This window comes from Somniosus microcephalus, unplaced genomic scaffold (assembly GCF_052327205.1).
Source record: "Somniosus microcephalus isolate GS21.2 unplaced genomic scaffold, FLI_Smic_1.0 scaffold493, whole genome shotgun sequence".
Taxonomy (NCBI): domain Eukaryota; kingdom Metazoa; phylum Chordata; class Chondrichthyes; order Squaliformes; family Somniosidae; genus Somniosus; species Somniosus microcephalus.
The window spans coordinates 60,110-78,888 of record NW_028225680.1 but is presented as its reverse complement, the minus strand read 5'-3'; the positions used below and the strand labels follow the sequence as shown (position 1 = coordinate 78,888).

Below are 18,779 nucleotides of genomic sequence, written 5' to 3'. Positions count from 1 at the left end.
CTTTGACCATTTCTTCGCTGCACATTCTCCTGCTGCTACACAAATGCAAGGGGCTCCAGACACAGGGCCGAAATAAGCAGAAGAAGAAAATAAGATAGCCAAAATACACACACTGGCGGAGGGCCACCAGGACACAGCAGCAGAGAGGAGAGACAAGGTGCATAGAAAACTCGGAGGGACAAACAGCAACAGAACAAAGAATAATGTAGAAAGAGCAGCAGTTAAATTCAGGAAAAAAGCAAAGCCAACTAGCATGCTGTTGAAATGCATGTGTGTTAATGCGAGGAGTGTTACAAATAAGATTGACGAGTTGCAGGCGCAAGTTGCCACATGGGGTTATGCAATAGTAGCCATAACGGAGACCTGGCTTCAAAATGGGCGGAATTGGAAACTAAACAATCCTGGCTACAATGTAATAACATTTGTAGAAGTCGTGTGGGCAGATGTCACATGATCAGGCAGAATCATAGAAATTTACAGCACAGAAGGAGGCCATTCGGCCCATCTTGTCCGTGCCAGCCGACAAAGAGCAATCCACCCAAATCCCACTTTACAGCACTTGGTCCGTAGCCTTGTAGGTTACGGCAGTTCAACGTGATGAGGGTTTCTGCCTCTACCACCCTTTCAGGCAGTGCATTCCAGACCCCCACCATTCACTGGGTGAAAAAATGTCTCCTCAAATTCCCTGTAAACCTCCTACCAATTACTTGAAATCTATTATTGACCCTTCTGCTAAGGGAAATAGGTCCTTCCTATCCACTCTATCTCGGCCCCTCATAATTTTACACACCTCAATTAGGTCTCGCCTCAGCCTCCTGTGTTCCAAAGAAAACAACCCCAGCCTATCCAATCTTTCCTCATAACTAAAATTCCCCAGCCCAGGCAACATCCTCGGAAATCTCCTCTGCACCTTCTCTAGTGCAATCGCATCCTTCTTTTAATGTGGTGACCAGAACTGCACGCGGCACTCTAGCTGCGGCCTAACTAGTGTTTTATACAGTTGAAGCATAACCTCCCCGCTCTTATATTCTACGCCTCGGCTAATAAAGGCAAGTATCCCGTATGCCTGCTTAACCACTTTATCTACCTGTCCTGCTACCTTCAGGGATCTGTGGACATGCACTCCAAGGTCCCGCTGATCCTCTGCATTTCTCAGTGTCCTACCATTTATTGTGTATTCCAACTGAATTCCATTTGCCACTGTTCTGCCCACTAGACGAGTCCATTGATATCTTCCTGCAGTCTACAGCATTCTGTTTCATTATTAACCACACGGCCAATTTTTGTATCATCTGCAAACTTCTTAATCATACTTCCTACATTCAAATCCAAATCATTGATATATACCAGAAAAAGCAAAGGGCCCAGTACTGAGTCAGTGCAGGCTCGATGGGCCGAAATGGCCTCTATCTGCACTGTGGGGTTTCTGTGATTCTGTGAGCCCGGCGGAACCCCACTGGAAACAGCCTTCCGGTCACAAAAACACCCTTCGACCATTACCCTTTGTTTCCTGCCTCTGAGCCAATTTTGGATCCAACTTGCCACTTTGCCTTGGATCCCATGGGCTTTTACTTTCGTGACCAATCTGGCATGCGGGACCTTATCAAAAGCCTTGCTAAAATCCATATAGACTACATCAAAGGCACTACCCTCATCGACCCTCCTTGTTACCTCCTCGAAAAATTGAATTGCGTTAGTCAGACACGACCTTCCGTTAAGAAATCCATGCTGACTGTCCCTGATTAATCCGTGTCTTTCTAAATGAAGATTTCTCCTGTCCCTCAGAACTTTTTCCAATAATTTTCCCACCACCGAGGTTAGGCTGACTGGCCTGTAATTATGCGGTCTATCCCTCTCTCCCTTTTGAAAGAACGGTAGCACGTTAGCAGTCCTCCAGTGGTCGGGCACCACACCTGTAGCCAGAGAGGATTGTAAAATGATGGTGAGAGCCTGTGCTATTTGGTGTCTTACTTCTCTTAAGAGTGTGGGATAGATTTGATGCGGGCCTGGGTATTTGTCCAGTTTGAAAGATGCTACAGCCCTTAAGACTTGGTGTTTGAGCATGTTTATTTGATGTAATATTTGAATAGAAGGCAATGAAGGGTTGGGCTTGTAGTTTGTTTGTGTGGGAGGCAGAGCAGCAAGAAGAGGTGGAGGGGGGGTGGGGGGTTGCGGGAGGAGTAAAATTTGTAAATGTAAATTGAGTGTTGAATACTTGTATGAATGCGTAGAAGAGAAAAAAATGGGCGACAGCTTTAAGTAAAGAGAAAGCCAGCTAGCATATGCCTACGGCCATACTAGTCTGAATGCGCCCGATCTCGTCTGATCTCGGAAGCTAAGCAGAGTCAGGCCTGGTTAGTACTTGGATGGGAGACTGCCTGGGAATACCAGGTGCAGTAGGCTTTTGCTGCCGCCACAGGCTGCTCAACGTTTTGCACACACACGCGCACACACTGCTCTTAATCAATCAACATCCTTTTTGCTGCTCTCTCTCTCTCTCTCTCTCTCTCTCTCTCGCTTTCCTTTGACCATTTCTTCGCTGCACATTCTCCTGCTGCTACACAAATGCAAGGGGCTCCAGACACAGGGCCGAAATAAGCAGAAGAAGAAAATAAGATAGCCAAAATACACACACTGGCGGAGGGCCACCAGGACACAGCAGCAGAGAGGAGAGACAAGGTGCATAGAAAACTCGGAGGGACAAACAGCAACAGAACAAAGAAGAATGTAGAAAGAGCAGCAGTTAAATTCAGGAAAAAAGCAAAGCCAACTAGCATGCTGTTGAAATGCATGTGTGTTAATGCGAGGAGCGTTACAAATAAGATTGACGAGTTGCAGGCGCAAGTTGCCACATGGGGTTATGCAATAGTAGCCATAACGGAGACCTGGCTTCAAAATGGGCGGAATTGGAAACTAAACAATCCTGGCTACAATGTAATAACATTTGTAGGAGTCGTGTGGGCAGATGTCACATGATCAGGCAGAATCATAGAAATTTACAGCACAGAAGGAGGCCATTCGGCCCATCTTGTCCGTGCCAGCCGACAAAGAGCAATCCACCCAAATCCCACTTTACAGCACTTGGTCCGTAGCCTTGTAGGTTACGGCAGTTCAAGTGCATATCCAAGTACTTTTTAAACGTGATGAGGGTTTCTGCCTCTACCACCCTTTCAGGCAGTGCATTCCAGACCCCCACCATTCACTGGGTGAAAAAATGTCTCCTCAAATTCCCTGTAAACCTCCTACCAATTACTTGAAATCTATTATTGACCCTTCTGCTAAGGGAAATAGGTCCTTCCTATCCACTCTATCTCGGCCCCTCATAATTTTACACACCTCAATTAGGTCTCGCCTCAGCCTCCTGTGTTCCAAAGAAAACAACCCCAGCCTATCCAATCTTTCCTCATAACTAAAATTCCCCAGCCCAGGCAACATCCTCGGAAATCTCCTCTGCACCTTCTCTAGTGCAATCGCATCCTTCTTGTAATGTGGTGACCAGAACTGCACGCGGCACTCTAGCTGCGGCCTAACTAGTGTTTTATACAGTTGAAGCATAACCTCCCCGCTCTTATATTCTACGCCTCGGCTAATAAAGGCAAGTATCCCGTATGCCTGCTTAACCACTTTATCTACCTGTCCTGCTACCTTCAGGGATCTGTGGACATGCACTCCAAGGTCCCGCTGATCCTCTGCATTTCTCAGTGTCCTACCATTTATTGTGTATTCCAACTGAATTCCATTTGCCACTGTTCTGCCCACTAGACGAGTCCATTGATATCTTCCTGCAGTCTACAGCATTCTGTTTCATTATTAACCACACGGCCAATTTTTGTATCATCTGCAAACTTCTTAATCATACTTCCTACATTCAAATCCAAATCATTGATATATACCAGAAAAAGCAAAGGGCCCAGTACTGAGTCGCTGCAGGCTCGATGGGCCGAAATGGCCTCTATCTGCACTGTGGGGTTTCTGTGATTCTGTGAGCCCTGCGGAACCCCACTGGAAACAGCCTTCCGGTCACAAAAACACCCTTCGACCATTACCCTTTGTTTCCTGCCTCTGAGCCAATTTTGGATCCAACTTGCCACTTTGCCTTGGATCCCATGGGCTTTTACTTTCGTGACCAATCTGGCATGTGGGACCTTATCAAAAGCCTTGCTAAAATCCATATAGACTACATCAAAGGCACTACCCTCATCGACCCTCCTTGTTACCTCCTCGAAAAATTGAATTGCGTTAGTCAGACACGACCTTCCGTTAAGAAATCCATGCTGACTGTCCCTGATTAATCCGTGTCTTTCTAAATGAAGATTTCTCCTGTCCCTCAGAACTTTTTCCAATAATTTTCCCACCACCGAGGTTAGGCTGACTGGCCTGTAATTATGCGGTCTATCCCTCTCTCCCTTTTGAAAGAACGGTAGCACGTTAGCAGTCCTCCAGTGGTCGGGCACCACACCTGTAGCCAGAGAGGATTGTAAAATGATGGTGAGAGCCTGTGCTATTTGGTGTCTTACTTCTCTTAAGAGTGTGGGATAGATTTGATGCGGGCCTGGGTATTTGTCCAGTTTGAAAGATGCTACAGCCCTTAAGACTTGGTGTTTGAGCATGTTTATTTGATGTAATATTTGAATAGAAGGCAATGAAGGGTTGGGCTTGTAGTTTGTTTGTGTGGGAGGCAGAGCAGCAAGAAGAGGTGGAGGGGGGGTGGGGGGTTGCGGGAGGAGTAAAATTTGTAAATGTAAATTGAGTGTTGAATACTTGTATGAATGCGTAGAAGAGAAAAAAATGGGCGACAGCTTTAAGTAAAGAGAAAGCCAGCTAGCATATGCCTACGGCCATACTAGTCTGAATGCGCCCGATCTCGTCTGATCTCGGAAGCTAAGCAGAGTCAGGCCTGGTTAGTACTTGGATGGGAGACTGCCTGGGAATACCAGGTGCAGTAGGCTTTTGCTGCCACCACAGGCTGCTCAACGTTTTGCGCGCACACACTGCTCTTAATCAATCAACATCCTTTTTGCTGCTCTCTCTCTCTCTCTCTCTCTCTCTCGCTTTCCTTTGACCATTTCTTCGCTGCACATTCTCCTGCTGCTACACAAATGCAAGGGGCTCCAGACACAGGGCCGAAATAAGCAGAAGAAGAAAATAAGATAGCCAAAATACACACACTGGCGGAGGGCCACCAGGACACAGCAGCAGAGAGGAGAGACAAGGTGCATAGAAAACTCGGAGGGACAAACAGCAACAGAACAAAGAAGAATGTAGAAAGAGCAGCAGTTAAATTCAGGAAAAAAGCAAAGCCAACTAGCATGCTGTTGAAATGCATGTGTGTTAATGCGAGGAGCGTTACAAATAAGATTGACGAGTTGCAGGCGCAAGTTGCCACATGGGGTTATGCAATAGTAGCCATAACGGAGACCTGGCTTCAAAATGGGCGGAATTGGAAACTAAACAATCCTGGCTACAATGTAATAACATTTGTAGAAGTCGTGTGGGCAGATGTCACATGATCAGGCAGAATCATAGAAATTTACAGCACAGAAGGAGGCCATTCGGCCCATCTTGTCCGTGCCAGCCGACAAAGAGCAATCCACCCAAATCCCACTTTACAGCACTTGGTCCGTAGCCTTGTAGGTTACGGCAGTTCAAGTGCATATCCAAGTACTTTTTAAACGTGATGAGGGTTTCTGCCTCTACCACCCTTTCAGGCAGTGCATTCCAGACCCCCACCATTCACTGGGTGAAAAAATGTCTCCTCAAATTCCCTGTAAACCTCCTACCAATTACTTGAAATCTATTATTGACCCTTCTGCTAAGGGAAATAGGTCCTTCCTATCCACTCTATCTCGGCCCCTCATAATTTTACACACCTCAATTAGGTCTCGCCTCAGCCTCCTGTGTTCCAAAGAAAACAACCCCAGCCTATCCAATCTTTCCTCATAACTAAAATTCCCCAGCCCAGGCAACATCCTCGGAAATCTCCTCTGCACCTTCTCTAGTGCAATCGCATCCTTCTTGTAATGTGGTGACCAGAACTGCACGCGGCACTCTAGCTGCGGCCTAACTAGTGTTTTATACAGTTGAAGCATAACCTCCCCGCTCTTATATTCTACGCCTCGGCTAATAAAGGCAAGTATCCCGTATGCCTGCTTAACCACTTTATCTACCTGTCCTGCTACCTTCAGGGATCTGTGGACATGCACTCCAAGGTCCCGCTGATCCTCTGCATTTCTCAGTGTCCTACCATTTATTGTGTATTCCAACTGAATTCCATTTGCCACTGTTCTGCCCACTAGACGAGTCCATTGATATCTTCCTGCAGTCTACAGCATTCTGTTTCATTATTAACCACACGGCCAATTTTTGTATCATCTGCAAACTTCTTAATCATACTTCCTACATTCAAATCCAAATCATTGATATATACCAGAAAAAGCAAAGGGCCCAGTACTGAGTCGGTGCAGGCTCGATGGGCCGAAATGGCCTCTATCTGCACTGTGGGGTTTCTGTGATTCTGTGAGCCCTGCGGAACCCCACTGGAAACAGCCTTCCGGTCACAAAAACACCCTTCGACCATTACCCTTTGTTTCCTGCCTCTGAGCCAATTTTGGATCCAACTTGCCACTTTGCCTTGGATCCCATGGGCTTTTACTTTCGTGACCAATCTGGCATGTGGGACCTTATCAAAAGCCTTGCTAAAATCCATATAGACTACATCAAAGGCACTACCCTCATCGACCCTCCTTGTTACCTCCTCGAAAAATTGAATTGCGTTAGTCAGACACGACCTTCCGTTAAGAAATCCATGCTGACTGTCCCTGATTAATCCGTGTCTTTCTAAATGAAGATTTCTCCTGTCCCTCAGAACTTTTTCCAATAATTTTCCCACCACCGAGGTTAGGCTGACTGGCCTGTAATTATGCGGTCTATCCCTCTCTCCCTTTTGAAAGAACGGTAGCACGTTAGCAGTCCTCCAGTGGTCGGGCACCACACCTGTAGCCAGAGAGGATTGTAAAATGATGGTGAGAGCCTGTGCTATTTGGTGTCTTACTTCTCTTAAGAGTGTGGGATAGATTTGATGCGGGCCTGGGTATTTGTCCAGTTTGAAAGATGCTACAGCCCTTAAGACTTGGTGTTTGAGCATGTTTATTTGATGTAATATTTGAATAGAAGGCAATGAAGGGTTGGGCTTGTAGTTTGTTTGTGTGGGAGGCAGAGCAGCAAGAAGAGGTGGAGGGGGGGTGGGGGGTTGCGGGAGGAGTAAAATTTGTAAATGTAAATTGAGTGTTGAATACTTGTATGAATGCGTAGAAGAGAAAAAAATGGGCGACAGCTTTAAGTAAAGAGAAAGCCAGCTAGCATATGCCTACGGCCATACTAGTCTGAATGCGCCCGATCTCGTCTGATCTCGGAAGCTAAGCAGAGTCAGGCCTGGTTAGTACTTGGATGGGAGACTGCCTGGGAATACCAGGTGCAGTAGGCTTTTGCTGCCGCCACAGGCTGCTCGACGTTTTGCGCGCACACACTGCTCTTAATCAATCAACATCCTTTTTGCTGCTCTCTCTCTCTCTCTCTCTCTCTCTCTCTCGCTTTCCTTTGACCATTTCTTCGCTGCACATTCTCCTGCTGCTACACAAATGCAAGGGGCTCCAGACACAGGGCCGAAATAAGCAGAAGAAGAAAATAAGATAGCCAAAATACACACACTGGCGGAGGGCCACCAGGACACAGCAGCAGAGAGGAGAGACAAGGTGCATAGAAAACTCGGAGGGACAAACAGCAACAGAACAAAGAAGAATGTAGAAAGAGCAGCAGTTAAATTCAGGAAAAAAGCAAAGCCAACTAGCATGCTGTTGAAATGCATGTGTGTTAATGCGAGGAGCGTTACAAATAAGATTGACGAGTTGCAGGCGCAAGTTGCCACATGGGGTTATGCAATAGTAGCCATAACGGAGACCTGGCTTCAAAATGGGCGGAATTGGAAACTAAACAATCCTGGCTACAATGTAATAACATTTGTAGAAGTCGTGTGGGCAGATGTCACATGATCAGGCAGAATCATAGAAATTTACAGCACAGAAGGAGGCCATTCGGCCCATCTTGTCCGTGCCAGCCGACAAAGAGCAATCCACCCAAATCCCACTTTACAGCACTTGGTCCGTAGCCTTGTAGGTTACGGCAGTTCAAGTGCATATCCAAGTACTTTTTAAACGTGATGAGGGTTTCTGCCTCTACCACCCTTTCAGGCAGTGCATTCCAGACCCCCACCATTCACTGGGTGAAAAAATGTCTCCTCAAATTCCCTGTAAACCTCCTACCAATTACTTGAAATCTATTATTGACCCTTCTGCTAAGGGAAATAGGTCCTTCCTATCCACTCTATCTCGGCCCCTCATAATTTTACACACCTCAATTAGGTCTCGCCTCAGCCTCCTGTGTTCCAAAGAAAACAACCCCAGCCTATCCAATCTTTCCTCATAACTAAAATTCCCCAGCCCAGGCAACATCCTCGGAAATCTCCTCTGCACCTTCTCTAGTGCAATCGCATCCTTCTTGTAATGTGGTGACCAGAACTGCACGCGGCACTCTAGCTGCGGCCTAACTAGTGTTTTATACAGTTGAAGCATAACCTCCCCGCTCTTATATTCTACGCCTCGGCTAATAAAGGCAAGTATCCCGTATGCCTGCTTAACCACTTTATCTACCTGTCCTGCTACCTTCAGGGATCTGTGGACATGCACTCCAAGGTCCCGCTGATCCTCTGCATTTCTCAGTGTCCTACCATTTATTGTGTATTCCAACTGAATTCCATTTGCCACTGTTCTGCCCACTAGACGAGTCCATTGATATCTTCCTGCAGTCTACAGCATTCTGTTTCATTATTAACCACACGGCCAATTTTTGTATCATCTGCAAACTTCTTAATCATACTTCCTACATTCAAATCCAAATCATTGATATATACCAGAAAAAGCAAAGGGCCCAGTACTGAGTCGGTGCAGGCTCGATGGGCCGAAATGGCCTCTATCTGCACTGTGGGGTTTCTGTGATTCTGTGAGCCCTGCGGAACCCCACTGGAAACAGCCTTCCGGTCACAAAAACACCCTTCGACCATTACCCTTTGTTTCCTGCCTCTGAGCCAATTTTGGATCCAACTTGCCACTTTGCCTTGGATCCCATGGGCTTTTACTTTCGTGACCAATCTGGCATGTGGGACCTTATCAAAAGCCTTGCTAAAATCCATATAGACTACATCAAAGGCACTACCCTCATCGACCCTCCTTGTTACCTCCTCGAAAAATTGAATTGCGTTAGTCAGACACGACCTTCCGTTAAGAAATCCATGCTGACTGTCCCTGATTAATCCGTGTCTTTCTAAATGAAGATTTCTCCTGTCCCTCAGAACTTTTTCCAATAATTTTCCCACCACCGAGGTTAGGCTGACTGGCCTGTAATTATGCGGTCTATCCCTCTCTCCCTTTTGAAAGAACGGTAGCACGTTAGCAGTCCTCCAGTGGTCGGGCACCACACCTGTAGCCAGAGAGGATTGTAAAATGATGGTGAGAGCCTGTGCTATTTGGTGTCTTACTTCTCTTAAGAGTGTGGGATAGATTTGATGCGGGCCTGGGTATTTGTCCAGTTTGAAAGATGCTACAGCCCTTAAGACTTGGTGTTTGAGCATGTTTATTTGATGTAATATTTGAATAGAAGGCAATGAAGGGTTGGGCTTGTAGTTTGTTTGTGTGGGAGGCAGAGCAGCAAGAAGAGGTGGAGGGGGGGTGGGGGGTTGCGGGAGGAGTAAAATTTGTAAATGTAAATTGAGTGTTGAATACTTGTATGAATGCGTAGAAGAGAAAAAAATGGGCGACAGCTTTAAGTAAAGAGAAAGCCAGCTAGCATATGCCTACGGCCATACTAGTCTGAATGCGCCCGATCTCGTCTGATCTCGGAAGCTAAGCAGAGTCAGGCCTGGTTAGTACTTGGATGGGAGACTGCCTGGGAATACCAGGTGCAGTAGGCTTTTGCTGCCGCCACAGGCTGCTCGACGTTTTGCACACACACGCGCACACACTGCTCTTAATCAATCAACATCCTTTTTGCTGCTCTCTCTCTCTCTCTCTCTCTCTCTCTCACTTTCCTTTGACCATTTCTTCGCTGCACATTCTCCTGCTGCTACACAAATGCAAGGGGCTCCAGACACAGGGCCGAAATAAGCAGAAGAAGAAAATAAGATAGCCAAAATACACACACTGGCGGAGGGCCACCAGGACACAGCAGCAGAGAGGAGAGACAAGGTGCATAGAAAACTCGGAGGGACAAACAGCAACAGAACAAAGAAGAATGTAGAAAGAGCAGCAGTTAAATTCAGGAAAAAAGCAAAGCCAACTAGCATGCTGTTGAAATGCATGTGTGTTAATGCGAGGAGCGTTACAAATAAGATTGACGAGTTGCAGGCGCAAGTTGCCACATGGGGTTATGCAATAGTAGCCATAACGGAGACCTGGCTTCAAAATGGGCGGAATTGGAAACTAAACAATCCTGGCTACAATGTAATAACATTTGTAGAAGTCGTGTGGGCAGATGTCACATGATCAGGCAGAATCATAGAAATTTACAGCACAGAAGGAGGCCATTCGGCCCATCTTGTCCGTGCCAGCCGACAAAGAGCAATCCACCCAAATCCCACTTTACAGCACTTGGTCCGTAGCCTTGTAGGTTACGGCAGTTCAAGTGCATATCCAAGTACTTTTTAAACGTGATGAGGGTTTCTGCCTCTACCACCCTTTCAGGCAGTGCATTCCAGACCCCCACCATTCACTGGGTGAAAAAATGTCTCCTCAAATTCCCTGTAAACCTCCTACCAATTACTTGAAATCTATTATTGACCCTTCTGCTAAGGGAAATAGGTCCTTCCTATCCACTCTATCTCGGCCCCTCATAATTTTACACACCTCAATTAGGTCTCGCCTCAGCCTCCTGTGTTCCAAAGAAAACAACCCCAGCCTATCCAATCTTTCCTCATAACTAAAATTCCCCAGCCCAGGCAACATCCTCGGAAATCTCCTCTGCACCTTCTCTAGTGCAATCGCATCCTTCTTGTAATGTGGTGACCAGAACTGCACGCGGCACTCTAGCTGCGGCCTAACTAGTGTTTTATACAGTTGAAGCATAACCTCCCCGCTCTTATATTCTACGCCTCGGCTAATAAAGGCAAGTATCCCGTATGCCTGCTTAACCACTTTATCTACCTGTCCTGCTACCTTCAGGGATCTGTGGACATGCACTCCAAGGTCCCGCTGATCCTCTGCATTTCTCAGTGTCCTACCATTTATTGTGTATTCCAACTGAATTCCATTTGCCACTGTTCTGCCCACTAGACGAGTCCATTGATATCTTCCTGCAGTCTACAGCATTCTGTTTCATTATTAACCACACGGCCAATTTTTGTATCATCTGCAAACTTCTTAATCATACTTCCTACATTCAAATCCAAATCATTGATATATACCAGAAAAAGCAAAGGGCCCAGTACTGAGTCGGTGCAGGCTCGATGGGCCGAAATGGCCTCTATCTGCACTGTGGGGTTTCTGTGATTCTGTGAGCCCTGCGGAACCCCACTGGAAACAGCCTTCCGGTCACAAAAACACCCTTCGACCATTACCCTTTGTTTCCTGCCTCTGAGCCAATTTTGGATCCAACTTGCCACTTTGCCTTGGATCCCATGGGCTTTTACTTTCGTGACCAATCTGGCATGTGGGACCTTATCAAAAGCCTTGCTAAAATCCATATAGACTACATCAAAGGCACTACCCTCATCGACCCTCCTTGTTACCTCCTCGAAAAATTGAATTGCGTTAGTCAGACACGACCTTCCGTTAAGAAATCCATGCTGACTGTCCCTGATTAATCCGTGTCTTTCTAAATGAAGATTTCTCCTGTCCCTCAGAACTTTTTCCAATAATTTTCCCACCACCGAGGTTAGGCTGACTGGCCTGTAATTATGCGGTCTATCCCTCTCTCCCTTTTGAAAGAACGGTAGCACGTTAGCAGTCCTCCAGTGGTCGGGCACCACACCTGTAGCCAGAGAGGATTGTAAAATGATGGTGAGAGCCTGTGCTATTTGGTGTCTTACTTCTCTTAAGAGTGTGGGATAGATTTGATGCGGGCCTGGGTATTTGTCCAGTTTGAAAGATGCTACAGCCCTTAAGACTTGGTGTTTGAGCATGTTTATTTGATGTAATATTTGAATAGAAGGCAATGAAGGGTTGGGCTTGTAGTTTGTTTGTGTGGGAGGCAGAGCAGCAAGAAGAGGTGGAGGGGGGGTGGGGGGTTGCGGGAGGAGTAAAATTTGTAAATGTAAATTGAGTGTTGAATACTTGTATGAATGCGTAGAAGAGAAAAAAATGGGCGACAGCTTTAAGTAAAGAGAAAGCCAGCTAGCATATGCCTACGGCCATACTAGTCTGAATGCGCCCGATCTCGTCTGATCTCGGAAGCTAAGCAGAGTCAGGCCTGGTTAGTACTTGGATGGGAGACTGCCTGGGAATACCAGGTGCAGTAGGCTTTTGCTGCCGCCACAGGCTGCTCGACGTTTTGCACACACACGCGCACACACTGCTCTTAATCAATCAACATCCTTTTTGCTGCTCTCTCTCTCTCTCTCTCTCTCTCTCTCACTTTCCTTTGACCATTTCTTCGCTGCACATTCTCCTGCTGCTACACAAATGCAAGGGGCTCCAGACACAGGGCCGAAATAAGCAGAAGAAGAAAATAAGATAGCCAAAATACACACACTGGCGGAGGGCCACCAGGACACAGCAGCAGAGAGGAGAGACAAGGTGCATAGAAAACTCGGAGGGACAAACAGCAACAGAACAAAGAAGAATGTAGAAAGAGCAGCAGTTAAATTCAGGAAAAAAGCAAAGCCAACTAGCATGCTGTTGAAATGCATGTGTGTTAATGCGAGGAGCGTTACAAATAAGATTGACGAGTTGCAGGCGCAAGTTGCCACATGGGGTTATGCAATAGTAGCCATAACGGAGACCTGGCTTCAAAATGGGCGGAATTGGAAACTAAACAATCCTGGCTACAATGTAATAACATTTGTAGAAGTCGTGTGGGCAGATGTCACATGATCAGGCAGAATCATAGAAATTTACAGCACAGAAGGAGGCCATTCGGCCCATCTTGTCCGTGCCAGCCGACAAAGAGCAATCCACCCAAATCCCACTTTACAGCACTTGGTCCGTAGCCTTGTAGGTTACGGCAGTTCAAGTGCATATCCAAGTACTTTTTAAACGTGATGAGGGTTTCTGCCTCTACCACCCTTTCAGGCAGTGCATTCCAGACCCCCACCATTCACTGGGTGAAAAAATGTCTCCTCAAATTCCCTGTAAACCTCCTACCAATTACTTGAAATCTATTATTGACCCTTCTGCTAAGGGAAATAGGTCCTTCCTATCCACTCTATCTCGGCCCCTCATAATTTTACACACCTCAATTAGGTCTCGCCTCAGCCTCCTGTGTTCCAAAGAAAACAACCCCAGCCTATCCAATCTTTCCTCATAACTAAAATTCCCCAGCCCAGGCAACATCCTCGGAAATCTCCTCTGCACCTTCTCTAGTGCAATCGCATCCTTCTTGTAATGTGGTGACCAGAACTGCACGCGGCACTCTAGCTGCGGCCTAACTAGTGTTTTATACAGTTGAAGCATAACCTCCCCGCTCTTATATTCTACGCCTCGGCTAATAAAGGCAAGTATCCCGTATGCCTGCTTAACCACTTTATCTACCTGTCCTGCTACCTTCAGGGATCTGTGGACATGCACTCCAAGGTCCCGCTGATCCTCTGCATTTCTCAGTGTCCTACCATTTATTGTGTATTCCAACTGAATTCCATTTGCCACTGTTCTGCCCACTAGACGAGTCCATTGATATCTTCCTGCAGTCTACAGCATTCTGTTTCATTATTAACCACACGGCCAATTTTTGTATCATCTGCAAACTTCTTAATCATACTTCCTACATTCAAATCCAAATCATTGATATATACCAGAAAAAGCAAAGGGCCCAGTACTGAGTCGGTGCAGGCTCGATGGGCCGAAATGGCCTCTATCTGCACTGTGGGGTTTCTGTGATTCTGTGAGCCCTGCGGAACCCCACTGGAAACAGCCTTCCGGTCACAAAAACACCCTTCGACCATTACCCTTTGTTTCCTGCCTCTGAGCCAATTTTGGATCCAACTTGCCACTTTGCCTTGGATCCCATGGGCTTTTACTTTCATGACCAATCTGGCATGTGGGACTTTATCAAAAGCCTTGCTAAAATCCATATAGACTACATCAAAGGCACTACCCTCATCGACCCTCCTTGTTACCTCCTCGAAAAATTGAATTGCGTTAGTCAGACACGACCTTCCGTTAAGAAATCCATGCTGACTGTCCCTGATTAATCCGTGTCTTTCTAAATGAAGATTTCTCCTGTCCCTCAGAACTTTTTCCAATAATTTTCCCACCACCGAGGTTAGGCTGACTGGCCTGTAATTATGCGGTCTATCCCTCTCTCCCTTTTGAAAGAACGGTAGCACGTTAGCAGTCCTCCAGTGGTCGGGCACCACACCTGTAGCCAGAGAGGATTGTAAAATGATGGTGAGAGCCTGTGCTATTTGGTGTCTTACTTCTCTTAAGAGTGTGGGATAGATTTGATGCGGGCCTGGGTATTTGTCCAGTTTGAAAGATGCTACAGCCCTTAAGACTTGGTGTTTGAGCATGTTTATTTGATGTAATATTTGAATAGAAGGCAATGAAGGGTTGGGCTTGTAGTTTGTTTGTGTGGGAGGCAGAGCAGCAAGAAGAGGTGGAGGGGGGGTGGGGGGTTGCGGGAGGAGTAAAATTTGTAAATGTAAATTGAGTGTTGAATACTTGTATGAATGCGTAGAAGAGAAAAAAATGGGCGACAGCTTTAAGTAAAGAGAAAGCCAGCTAGCATATGCCTACGGCCATACTAGTCTGAATGCGCCTGATCTCGGAAGCTAAGCAGAGTCAGGCCTGGTTAGTACTTGGATGGGAGACTGCCTGGGAATACCAGGTGCAGTAGGCTTTTGCTGCCACCACAGGCTGCTCAACGTTTTGCGCGCACACACTGCTCTTAATCAATCAACATCCTTTTTGCTGCTCTCTCTCTCTCTCTCTCTCTCTCTCGCTTTCCTTTGACCATTTCTTCGCTGCACATTCTCCTGCTGCTACACAAATGCAAGGGGCTCCAGACACAGGGCCGAAATAAGCAGAAGAAGAAAATAAGATAGCCAAAATACACACACTGGCGGAGGGCCACCAGGACACAGCAGCAGAGAGGAGAGACAAGGTGCATAGAAAACTCGGAGGGACAAACAGCAACAGAACAAAGAAGAATGTAGAAAGAGCAGCAGTTAAATTCAGGAAAAAAGCAAAGCCAACTAGCATGCTGTTGAAATGCATGTGTGTTAATGCGAGGAGCGTTACAAATAAGATTGACGAGTTGCAGGCGCAAGTTGCCACATGGGGTTATGCAATAGTAGCCATAACGGAGACCTGGCTTCAAAATGGGCGGAATTGGAAACTAAACAATCCTGGCTACAATGTAATAACATTTGTAGAAGTCGTGTGGGCAGATGTCACATGATCAGGCAGAATCATAGAAATTTACAGCACAGAAGGAGGCCATTCGGCCCATCTTGTCCGTGCCAGCCGACAAAGAGCAATCCACCCAAATCCCACTTTACAGCACTTGGTCCGTAGCCTTGTAGGTTACGGCAGTTCAAGTGCATATCCAAGTACTTTTTAAACGTGATGAGGGTTTCTGCCTCTACCACCCTTTCAGGCAGTGCATTCCAGACCCCCACCATTCACTGGGTGAAAAAATGTCTCCTCAAATTCCCTGTAAACCTCCTACCAATTACTTGAAATCTATTATTGACCCTTCTGCTAAGGGAAATAGGTCCTTCCTATCCACTCTATCTCGGCCCCTCATAATTTTACACACCTCAATTAGGTCTCGCCTCAGCCTCCTGTGTTCCAAAGAAAACAACCCCAGCCTATCCAATCTTTCCTCATAACTAAAATTCCCCAGCCCAGGCAACATCCTCGGAAATCTCCTCTGCACCTTCTCTAGTGCAATCGCATCCTTCTTGTAATGTGGTGACCAGAACTGCACGCGGCACTCTAGCTGCGGCCTAACTAGTGTTTTATACAGTTGAAGCATAACCTCCCCGCTCTTATATTCTACGCCTCGGCTAATAAAGGCAAGTATCCCGTATGCCTGCTTAACCACTTTATCTACCTGTCCTGCTACCTTCAGGGATCTGTGGACATGCACTCCAAGGTCCCGCTGATCCTCTGCATTTCTCAGTGTCCTACCATTTATTGTGTATTCCAACTGAATTCCATTTGCCACTGTTCTGCCCACTAGACGAGTCCATTGATATCTTCCTGCAGTCTACAGCATTCTGTTTCATTATTAACCACACGGCCAATTTTTGTATCATCTGCAAACTTCTTAATCATACTTCCTACATTCAAATCCAAATCATTGATATATACCAGAAAAAGCAAAGGGCCCAGTACTGAGTCGGTGCAGGCTCGATGGGCCGAAATGGCCTCTATCTGCACTGTGGGGTTTCTGTGATTCTGTGAGCCCTGCGGAACCCCACTGGAAACAGCCTTCCGGTCACAAAAACACCCTTCGACCATTACCCTTTGTTTCCTGCCTCTGAGCCAATTTTGGATCCAACTTGCCACTTTGCCTTGGATCCCATGGGCTTTTACTTTCGTGACCAATCTGGCATGCGGGACCTTATCAAAAGCCTTGCTAAAATCCATATAGACTACATCAAAGGCACTACCCTCATCGACCCTCCTTGTTACCTCCTCGAAAAATTGAATTGCGTTAGTCAGACACGACCTTCCGTTAAGAAATCCATGCTGACTGTCCCTGATTAATCCGTGTCTTTCTAAATGAAGATTTCTCCTGTCCCTCAGAACTTTTTCCAATAATTTTCCCACCACCGAGGTTAGGCTGACTGGCCTGTAATTATGCGGTCTATCCCTCTCTCCCTTTTGAAAGAACGGTAGCACGTTAGCAGTCCTCCAGTGGTCGGGCACCACACCTGTAGCCAGAGAGGATTGTAAAATGATGGTGAGAGCCTGTGCTATTTGGTGTCTTACTTCTCTTAAGAGTGTGGGATAGATTTGATGCGGGCCTGGGTATTTGTCCAGTTTGAAAGATGCTACAGCCCTTAAGACTTGGTGTTTGAGCATGTTTATTTGATGTAATATTTGAATAGAAGGCAATGAAGGGTTGGGCTTGTAGTTTGTTTGTGTGGGAGGCAGAGCAGCAAGAAGAGGTGGAGGGGGGGTGGGGGGTTGCGGGAGGAGTAAAATTTGTAAATGTAAATTGAGTGTTGAATACTTGTATGAATGCGTAGAAGAGAAAAAAATGGGCGACAGCTTTAAGTAAAGAGAAAGCCAGCTAGCATATGCCTACGGCCATACTAGTCTGAATGCGCCCGATCTCGTCTGATCTCGGAAGCTAAGCAGAGTCAGGCCTGGTTAGTACTTGGATGGGAGACTGCCTGGGAATACCAGGTGCAGTAGGCTTTTGCTGCCGCCACAGGCTGCTCGACGTTTTGCACACACACGCGCACACACTGCTCTTAATCAATCAACATCCTTTTTGCTGCTCTCTCTCTCTCTCTCTCTCGCTTTCCTTTGACCATTTCTTCGCTGCACATTCTCCTGCTGCTACACAAATGCAAGGGGCTCCAGACACAGGGCCGAAATAAGCAGAAGAAGAAAATAAGATAGCCAAAATACACACACTGGCGGAGGGCCACCAGGACACAGCAGCAGAGAGGAGAGACAAGGTGCATAGAAAACTCGGAGGGACAAACAGCAACAGAACAAAGAAGAATGTAGAAAGAGCAGCAGTTAAATTCAGGAAAAAAGCAAAGCCAACTAGCATGCTGTTGAAATGCATGTGTGTTAATGCGAGGAGCGTTACAAATAAGATTGACGAGTTGCAGGCGCAAGTTGCCACATGGGGTTATGCAATAGTAGCCATAACGGAGACCTGGCTTCAAAATGGGCGGAATTGGAAACTAAACAATCCTGGCTACAATGTAATAACATTTGTAGAAGTCGTGTGGGCAGATGTCACATGATCAGGCAGAATCATAGAAATTTACAGCACAGAAGGAGGCCATTCGGCCCATCTTGTCCGTGCCAGCCGACAAAGAGCAATCCACCCAAATCCCACTTTACAGCACTTGGTCCGTAGCCTTGTAGGTTACGGCAGTTCAAGTGCATATCCAAGTACTTTTTAAACGTGATGAGGGTTTCTGCCTCTACCACCCTTTCAGGCAGTGCATTCCAGACCCCCACCATTCACTGGGTGAAAAAATGTCTCCTCAAATTCCCTGTAAACCTCCTACCAATTACTTGAAATCTATTATTGACCCTTCTGCTAAGGGAAATAGGTCCTTCCTATCCACTCTATCTCGGCCCCTCATAATTTTACACACCTCAATTAGGTCTCGCCTCAGCCTCCTGTGTTCCAAAGAAAACAACCCCAGCCTATCCAATCTTTCCTCATAACTAAAATTCCCCAGCCCAGGCAACATCCTCGGAAATCTCCTCTGCACCTTCTCTCGTGCAATCGCATCCTTCTTGTAATGTGGTGACCAGAACTGCACGCGGCACTCTAGCTGCGGCCTAACTAGTGTTTTATACAGTTGAAGCATAACC

General features: G+C 46.5%; 6 non-coding genes and 1 pseudogene across 6 annotated transcripts; all 7 read left to right on the top strand.

The window, feature by feature from the left end:
• The first annotated feature begins 2,284 nt into the window (after positions 1–2,284).
• LOC147081671 (5S ribosomal RNA) lies at positions 2,285–2,403 on the top strand. The gene has a single exon (XR_015076503.1). It is a non-coding gene; the product is annotated as a 5S ribosomal RNA (ribosomal RNA).
• Positions 2,404–4,830: 2,427 nt separating this feature from the next.
• LOC147081670 (5S ribosomal RNA) lies at positions 4,831–4,949 on the top strand. Its single transcript, XR_015076502.1, has one exon. It is a non-coding gene; the product is annotated as a 5S ribosomal RNA (ribosomal RNA).
• Positions 4,950–7,364: 2,415 nt separating this feature from the next.
• On the top strand, positions 7,365–7,483 carry LOC147081669 (5S ribosomal RNA). The gene has a single exon (XR_015076501.1). It is a non-coding gene; the product is annotated as a 5S ribosomal RNA (ribosomal RNA).
• Positions 7,484–9,902: 2,419 nt separating this feature from the next.
• On the top strand, positions 9,903–10,021 carry LOC147081668 (5S ribosomal RNA). The gene has a single exon (XR_015076500.1). It is a non-coding gene; the product is annotated as a 5S ribosomal RNA (ribosomal RNA).
• Positions 10,022–12,446: 2,425 nt separating this feature from the next.
• Positions 12,447–12,565, top strand: LOC147081667 (5S ribosomal RNA). The gene has a single exon (XR_015076498.1). It is a non-coding gene; the product is annotated as a 5S ribosomal RNA (ribosomal RNA).
• A 2,425-nt stretch (positions 12,566–14,990) lies between these two features.
• On the top strand, positions 14,991–15,099 carry LOC147081666 (5S ribosomal RNA; annotated as a pseudogene).
• A 2,415-nt stretch (positions 15,100–17,514) lies between these two features.
• Positions 17,515–17,633, top strand: LOC147081665 (5S ribosomal RNA). Its single transcript, XR_015076497.1, has one exon. It is a non-coding gene; the product is annotated as a 5S ribosomal RNA (ribosomal RNA).
• The last annotated feature ends 1,146 nt before the right edge of the window (positions 17,634–18,779 follow it).